Source organism: Petaurus breviceps, unplaced genomic scaffold (assembly GCF_028583685.1).
Source record: "Petaurus breviceps papuanus isolate PSGF00001 unplaced genomic scaffold, PetGlider_PUasm1.0 79, whole genome shotgun sequence".
NCBI lineage: Eukaryota > Metazoa > Chordata > Mammalia > Diprotodontia > Petauridae > Petaurus > Petaurus breviceps.
The window spans coordinates 10,173,059-10,181,064 of NW_027186523.1; the positions used below are offsets into that span (position 1 = coordinate 10,173,059).

Genomic DNA, 8,006 nt, shown 5'->3' on the forward strand with positions numbered 1-8,006 from the left:
AGAGACAGAGAGAGAGAGTGAGTGAGCGAGAGATAAATAATTTCTCTCATCAAGCATCTGGAAGCTTGGGCTGCTACTACTGAACACTGAATTGAGAATTGAAAACTGAGAATTGACACAGAACTCAGATTTGTGGTGGCAAGTCTTTCGAGGGCCGAAGACTGAGGAAGCATGACTGTGGTGCCAGTATTTTGTACAGATGTTGTTGTAGCTTTGTTAATGTGTATGAATGTTCTTGTGACTTTGTTAAGCCTTGTCTTCCAAGGAACAGAGACTGTGAAGGAGTTGAAATGGACTGGACAGTCTGAGCTCCAGTGTGGAGCTGGAACTTAACAGAGAGCTGTCCAAGGAACTGGAAGCTGTCTGCCTTTGAACTCAGGTGGCAGTTGCTTAGATTTGGGTGGGAGCTAGGACCATGGAAGAGGAGCCATGGGAGCTGAAAGCCTGCCCCAAGTCAAGATGAAAAGACCTCTCTGTGGTTACTGAGTAGTAACTGATGAAATTGTCTGTGTAGTGACTGATAAAATAGGGTATTGAGTAGTGACTGATGAAATTATAATTTAATTGCAATCCAGGGGTGGAGTACTTTGATTTTGTACTTTGTGATTGAACTGAGAACTTAAAGACTTTGTGATTGACCAAATTAATGTATTATCCAAGGGTCGAGTACTTTGACTTTTGTATTTAAGGGGCCAAGCCTCCTCAAGAATGATTGAATGGTTCAGTTACTAAATGATTGTACTTTGTTCAAAACTATATGACCACTTGGGTGAAAACTATGTGGCCATTTTAGTGATACGTTGTTGAGTTATGACATGGTGAATGCTGTATTTTGATTTTATGTGATAAGTTGTAACATTGTGAATGCTTTACTTAATTTTTTTGTGAATGTTGTGCTCTGATTTGTTACTAAACAGAGAGTTCACTATACTATGTAATCAGAATCTTGAAAGCTGTTCACAGTAGCAGTCCTCTGGAAAGTTGCTCCTGTGTGGTTTTACGTTATAGTGTAGTCAGTAGGATTACCAAGTATAGTGCCTCTATTTATTCCAGGATCCATGTCCATTTAGATTGAGATTGTAAGGCCAAAAATCCTGGAGGGGTGGAATGTAATGGCAATCACAGAAGCAGTTAACACCTTGTTTCAGTTATTGAATTAACACCTTGTTTCAGTTCATGTTTCTTTTGAGCCTTGTATAAAGTCTCTTAAGAAACAGAATGTGTGAACCCCACAACTTGTGAACCCTAGAACTCATGAACTCGTGAAACAGGAAGGGGAAGAGCTAATGACCATATATAAGGAGAGGCCCAGGCTAGAGACAGCAGAACTGAGAAGAAGACTTTTGTGGTGGCAGAGTTAAGAAAGAGAAATCTTGTAGCATCCCAGCACTCTGTTTGTCTGCTTTGTCTGTGTTGATATTTGTTTGTGATACTTTGTACAGAAGTCCTGGGACCTTACTGGAAGCCCTGAAAGAGGATTTTCTGGTTATATATTTATAGAAGTCCTGAAGGAGGGTTTCGGAGGTCCTAGGACTTTACTGATGATTTGTGCTGACCTCTTGGATCTTGTTTGTGGGTCTGTGTTGATTTCCATGTTAATGATTTGTGTTGAGTTCTCAGACCTTGTTGGTGGGTCCCAGTTGATTTCACAGGCAGATAGTGAATTGATGATGGTGCCAGCAATCTGCATGAATATTATTGTCTTCCCAGAAACAGGAACTGTGAAGGACTTGAGGTGGACTCGACACTGTGAACTTCAATATAGAATGGGAACTGGATGATGAACTGGACAAGTAGCTGGACAAGGAACTGGGAGCTGCCTGCCTTTGAACCCAGGTGACAGTTGAAGCTGGGACCATGGAAGAAGAACCATGGAAGCTGAGAGCCAGCCTCAAGTTGAGCTGAAAGAAGACTTTACTTAGATACTGTGTACTGACTGAGAAGATTATGATTTACTGCGACCTAGGGGTGGAGAACTCTGATTTTTGTATTTTGTGATTGAATTAAGGATTTTGTAATTGACTAAATGAATGTATTTTGTTTAAAACCATGTGACCACTCAGGTGAAAACTGTGGCCATTTTAGTGATAAGTTGTTGAGTTGTGACATGGTGAATGCTGTATTTTGATTTTCTGTGATAAGTTGTAACATTGTGCATGCTGTACCTTGATTTTCTGTGACTGTTTTGCTCTGATTTGTTACTGAATAAATAGAGTTCACTATACTATGTAATCAGAATCTTGAAAGCTGTTCACAGCAGCAGTCCTCTGGAAAGCTGCTCGTGCATGGCTTCATACTTGGTTAGATGGCTAAATGTTTTTTGGAATTTGGCTGTAACATATATACACACACAAAATATATATGTGTGTGTATATATGTACATGTATGTGTGTATATCTATCTATGTCTCTCTCTCTCTCTGTATATATATGTATATATAAACATATATACCAAAAATAACAATCAATAGGAAGAAAAATGTTAGCTTTATCATATACATCAAATAGGCAGGTTTCCCTTCTAAAAAGAAGTATTTTTTGAATGTCAATCCCAGATTTTAGTTCAACTACAGGTTGAGCTTCTTACAAAGCATTGGAAAGGATAAATCCTCATGTAAATAGTTCAGAACAGAACAGGCTAGGTAAATACCACATAGGCTTTTAGGCTGCCATTAGAATATTTATGTGTAAGAATATAATGTGTGAAATGTCTCTGGGATGTGTGTTTAAAATGTCCTATAGGCTATTGATGATAACAGAATTGACACTCAAGAAAAGAATAGGCTGGATATGTCAATCTAGGAGTCACTGTCACAGAGATGATAAGATAATAAGAGATGATAATTAAACGCATGAGAGAAGGATGGCATCACGAAGAAACATAAAAATAAAGGGCCTAAGATAAAGCCTTGGGGAACACCCATAGATAATGGGCATGATCTGAATGGTGTTTGCTAAGGATACAGAGGAGGGATTAGACAGTTTAGAGAAGAGCTGGGGGAGAGAAGTGTCACAGGAGTCCAGAGATGAGAGAGCTTATAGGAGAGGGTAGTTCAATGAATCAGATAGATTGAGGAGGAAGAGGCCTGAGAAAAACTACCATGTTTAGGAATTAAGAGACCTTGAGTTAACTTTGTAGAGTATATTTTAACTGAATGATGTGATCAGTATTCAAACTGCACAAAGTTGAAGAGTGAGTGTGAGAAGAAAAGAGAAGTGAAAACAGTGAGTATAGGTGGTATTTATAATATATATATCCATAAATGTCTATTTGTATGAATAAGCACATTTAGTACACATGAATATTTATGTATGTGTGTATCTGTTTGTATATATCTTCCAAGTTCAAATCCAATCTCAGACACTTAGTACCTGTGTGACCCTGAGCAAGTCACTTAACCCCATTTACCTCAGTTTCTTTATTTGTAAAATGAGCTGTAGAAAGAAATGGCAAGCCACTTGAGTACCTTTGTGAAGAAAACCTCAAATGAGGCTGAATGACTGAAGTGTAAAGAAGTGAAATGTTGGATACAACTGAAAAATGACTGTCTTTCTATTTATATGCACACACATATGTAAAGTGGAAACTAAGATGATAGATATGAGTAAAGAAAGTGGAAGATAAAAACATTGGAAAAATATATAAATATTATATTATGCAATAACATTTCATATATATATATATCAAAGAAAGTAGAACCTTTAACAGATACACACACACAAACATATATATTATAAACACCATCTACATTCACTGCCTCCACTTGTCTCCTTTCATTCATTCTTCAACTTTGTACAGTCTAGATTGTGACTATATTATTCAACTGAAAATGTACTCTACAAATTTACTCATAGTCTCAATTTCTAACAGTCTTTTCTCAGGCCTATATTTGTCTCATAATAAAGAGTCTCATAGAGTGCTTACTTTTACAGTTTTGGAGAATAATTTCTGCAGTATTGCTGCTAATTGTGCCTTAAAAATTTGATAGAATAGTCCAGGGAATCCATCAGGACCAAGAGGGTTTTTTGTTTTGTTTTTTCCCCTTGGTAGTTTCTTTACAATTAGTTCCATTTTCTTTTCTGACATTGGGCTATTTAAGTATCTATCTTGATGTTATGTTGGTGTGGACATTTCATATTTCTGAAGGTATTCAATTTCCTGGGGTTCTCAGATATTTAGCATATGTTCTGAGAATATTTTTCTCCTTATTTTTGTGATTTTATTTATTTGCTATTTTGTTAATTTGATTTTCTGCCTTTTTAATCAGGTTGAAAAAATTTTATCCATGTTGTATTTTCAAGGAATCAGTTTTTAGTCTTATCATTTGTTTTCTAGTTTACTTATGTCTCCTTTAAATTTTTATATTTATTCATCTTTTTGGGCTAATTTAGGGTTAAACTGTTGTTTTTTAAATTTTAAACAATGCATATTCAGCTTATTAACCCTCTCCTTTTCTATATTGTGAATGTATGCTCTTAGGGATACAATTGTTCCCTGAGGGCTAGTTTAGCTATATCTGAGAAATTTTGATATTATTTATTCATTATAATTTTTTTCACATATTATTTCTGTGACTTCTACTTTGACACTCTTTTTTTAGGATTTCAATATTTAGTATCTATTTAGGTTTGTGTCTTTTGTTTGTGCTCCCTTAGCCAACTACTGTTCATATGTTCTGTTGTAATAAAGACTGTGTTTACTATTTCTGACTTTTAGAATTTATTTGTAAAGTCTATGCTTTAATATGTGGTCACTTTTTGTAAAAGTTTCATAAGATAACGAGAAGTATGTATAGTCTTTAGCAGTTCCATTTAGAAGATTCCATGAGTCTTTTAGTTCTAGTTTCCCCAGCAATTTTTATACTATCTTTTCCCTTTTGTTTATCTTTCTTTTGAAGTCTCCTGTTTTGTTACTGTATATATCTCTTGGTTATTCAGTTAATTTTTTTCTTTGTTGATTTAGACACTAACACTATAGCATATAATATTGAGATTGGTTTGTTTTGTATGGTTTCTTTCAGCATAATTCCATTTGCTTGTTTATTATGGAGGTTTTTATCTGAATGTTTTGGTTTTGTTATCATGATTGCAACTCCCACCTTTTTTGGATTCATCTGATGCTTATCTAATTTTTATTCTATTTATATCTTTGCTTTTTAGGTGTATTTCTTTTAAGCAACATATTATGGGGTTTTATTTTTGTTGTTGTTTCTGTTGTGTCCACTCTTTATGACTCTAGGGATTTTTTGGCAGAGATACTGTAGTGGTCTTCTATTTCCTTCTCTAGCTCATTTTGCAGATGAGAAAATGGAGACAGTTAAGTGACTTGTCCAAGGTCACACAATTAGTTTGCCTGAAGTCTGATTTGAACCCAGGTCTTTCTCATTCCATGCCCAGTGATCTATCTACTGCATCACCTAGCTGCCTAATAAGGGTTTTATATTCTAATCCAAACTGTAACTGTTTTTTATAAGATTTTAAAATCCATTTTTGTTAGGATATAAGTTAGCTTTCAATTTTCCTCCATTTGTCTCTAATACTGTTTTTCCTTTCTGAATTAGGTTTTTTGGGTTCCCTTATCTCTTCAGTTATTTTTGCTTTAAGGCAACCCTGTTCCCATCATCTCTCTTGTTATCACCTTCAAGCCCCCTCCCCATTTGTTATCCTTTTCCTTACTGTTGTAGTTTTATTTAACTGATCAATTCCTTTTTATTTCTTCAACTTAGCTGTATAATTCTTCCCATCTTTTTTCCCCTCTCAGTTACCTTTTTAAAGTTTTTTTAATTTTTAAATTTCTGTGTCTTTTTCTAAATATGATTACTTAATTTTATTCTCGTTATTAATTTTCATCCTCTTTGCCTTTCTAGACTTTTTAAATCCATAATCCTTATACTTTCTTTACATTTCTTGTGGAATTGAAGTTTACAAGGCACCTGTTCTGAGTTCTGTCTTTCTAACACATACTATATTGTCGTTTTGTTGATCTTTCCCCCTCATGTCTTGTTTCTGTTGTGCCTCATTCTCATATAGAAGACTGAAATATTACCTCAGGGTAGATATTTTTCTATATCCCTGATTATATAGCTCACTACTACCCCCTAACCTCCCCATGATCATTACCCCCATTTGCCATGAAATGTCTTCCTCTAAACATATGCCTTCTGTCTTTGCATTTTCAGTTGCCTCCTAAGATCTCTGCTTCCCCTTTTCCTGAGGCAGGATATTTTTCATGGAGGCACAAAACTCTTTCAGAGGTAGAGATGTCTCTAAGTATCATGTCTATGCCAATGATACTTCTTCGAGATCACCATATCCTTTTACAGAATATCTCCCTCCAAACCCCTCCTCCCAAATGAAGTATATACTTCCGTAGGCCCCTCTCCCATCATTGAATTGAGATACCCCTTCCCCCACCCATTTCAGTCCTTCCCTTTGCCACTTTATTCTCCCATAGCCACTGTTCTTTCTAAGAGACCACCAAGGACTTGAATTACCATTGACTTGATCAGGGCATATCACATCCCCCTCTATCTTCTTCTACCTCCCCTCTTCTCCTTTATGCTCTCTCCCATTCTTCAGCTTAATTCTACGAAACTTTGTTTTACCTCTAGGCAGGTGAATTGCAAGTTTTTTGTACATGTTTCAGACCAGTTCTTCTGCAATCATTTCTATTTAAGTTCTTCTTCTGTTCTTATTGCCTTATATACTTTCAGAAAGAAATCTCTCAATAGTTTCTCTGTTACTTTGTCATTGTTGTTGATTTTAACCTCATAGGTTTGTTTATCTTTGAGTTTTCTTTCCCCATTTTATTCCTTGGGTAATTTATTTAATTACTTGTGCCTTTCTTGACTGCACAATTTATTTATCTTTCTAATGTTTCTATTGTCCAGGATATTTTCAAAGCAAACACTTTTCTTATGCTTGGCTTTCTTTGCAGGAATGCTTCTAATGCCTCTCTTTTATTAAATGTCCATCTTTATTCATTGATGATTAAGTTCAGGTTATCAGAGTACAACACTTTTAGGACACATTCCATTTCATTCTGCATTTTCTGGTGGATACAGAACAATCTTGGTTAATCAAATTTTCCCTTCTGATTTAAAGGTCTTTCTCATGTCTGTGCCTTGATACTGGAATCGTGAAATTTAGCCACTATGTGTCTTGGAGCTTATAGCGGAGGTGTTTTGGTTTTTTTTTTTCCTAGTTGTTATCTGCAAACTCTTTCAATTGACAGTTTGTTTTCTGTGTACAGAAGTTTGGAGCAGTTCTTTTGTAGTATTTCTTGGCATTTTGTAGTTCAGGTCTTTTAACTTCTGGGAAACCATCTATCCTTAAGTTTTCTTGAGGCATCCTGTCTTTTAGATGAACATATTTTACTTGTGTTGCATCATGTTCTTTTATTGTTACTCATTTTTGCTTTTCTTTGTCCAGATTGTTATTTCTGTGTATTTATATTCCCAGTCATTCTCTCTTTTGTTTCTTTGGAGAGACTCACCATTGTGGGCACCATTTTTTTTTTTTCTATTTTGACAATTACTGCTGCTCTTGTGGGGCATGAATTCTGTTTTATTAGTCTTATTTTCTCTTTGAATTATCTAGAAATATTCTCTTGTGGTATAGAGATAGAGAGGGCATATAGATAAATAGATGACATATGGATAGGAAGATAGAAGCAGCTCAGTGACAAAGTTGATACAGCAATGGAGTCAACAAGAGCTGAATTTGAATCTAGACTCAGAAATTTGTTTGACCCTGCATAAGTCACTTAACCTCTGTCTGCTTTGGTTCCCTGATGTATAAAATTAAGATACTTTTCTCCTTCCCAGGGCTGTCATGAGGATAAAATGAGATGATATTTCTAAAGCTCTTTGCAAAGTTTAAAAATCTATACACATATTAACTATTTTTATAGGAAGCTCCAGACGATACAGTTCCTTTATACCAATTCAAGTCAGCACTTATTTGGAAATTTATAGTCTTAGAGGGTAGTGTGGCAGCCCAGAGTGG

The 8,006-nt window shown here is 35.4% G+C and overlaps 1 long non-coding RNA gene across 1 annotated transcript in view; it reads left to right on the plus strand.

Moving 5' to 3' along the window:
• The window catches only part of LOC138175828 (uncharacterized), a 40,114-nt gene extending 35,412 nt beyond the window's left edge, over positions 1-4,702 (plus strand). Inside the window, exon 3 of the long non-coding RNA XR_011172107.1 lies at positions 1,711-4,702. This is a non-coding gene — a long non-coding RNA (uncharacterized lncRNA). The remainder of the gene's footprint in view (positions 1-1,710) is intronic.
• The last annotated feature ends 3,304 nt before the right edge of the window (positions 4,703-8,006 follow it).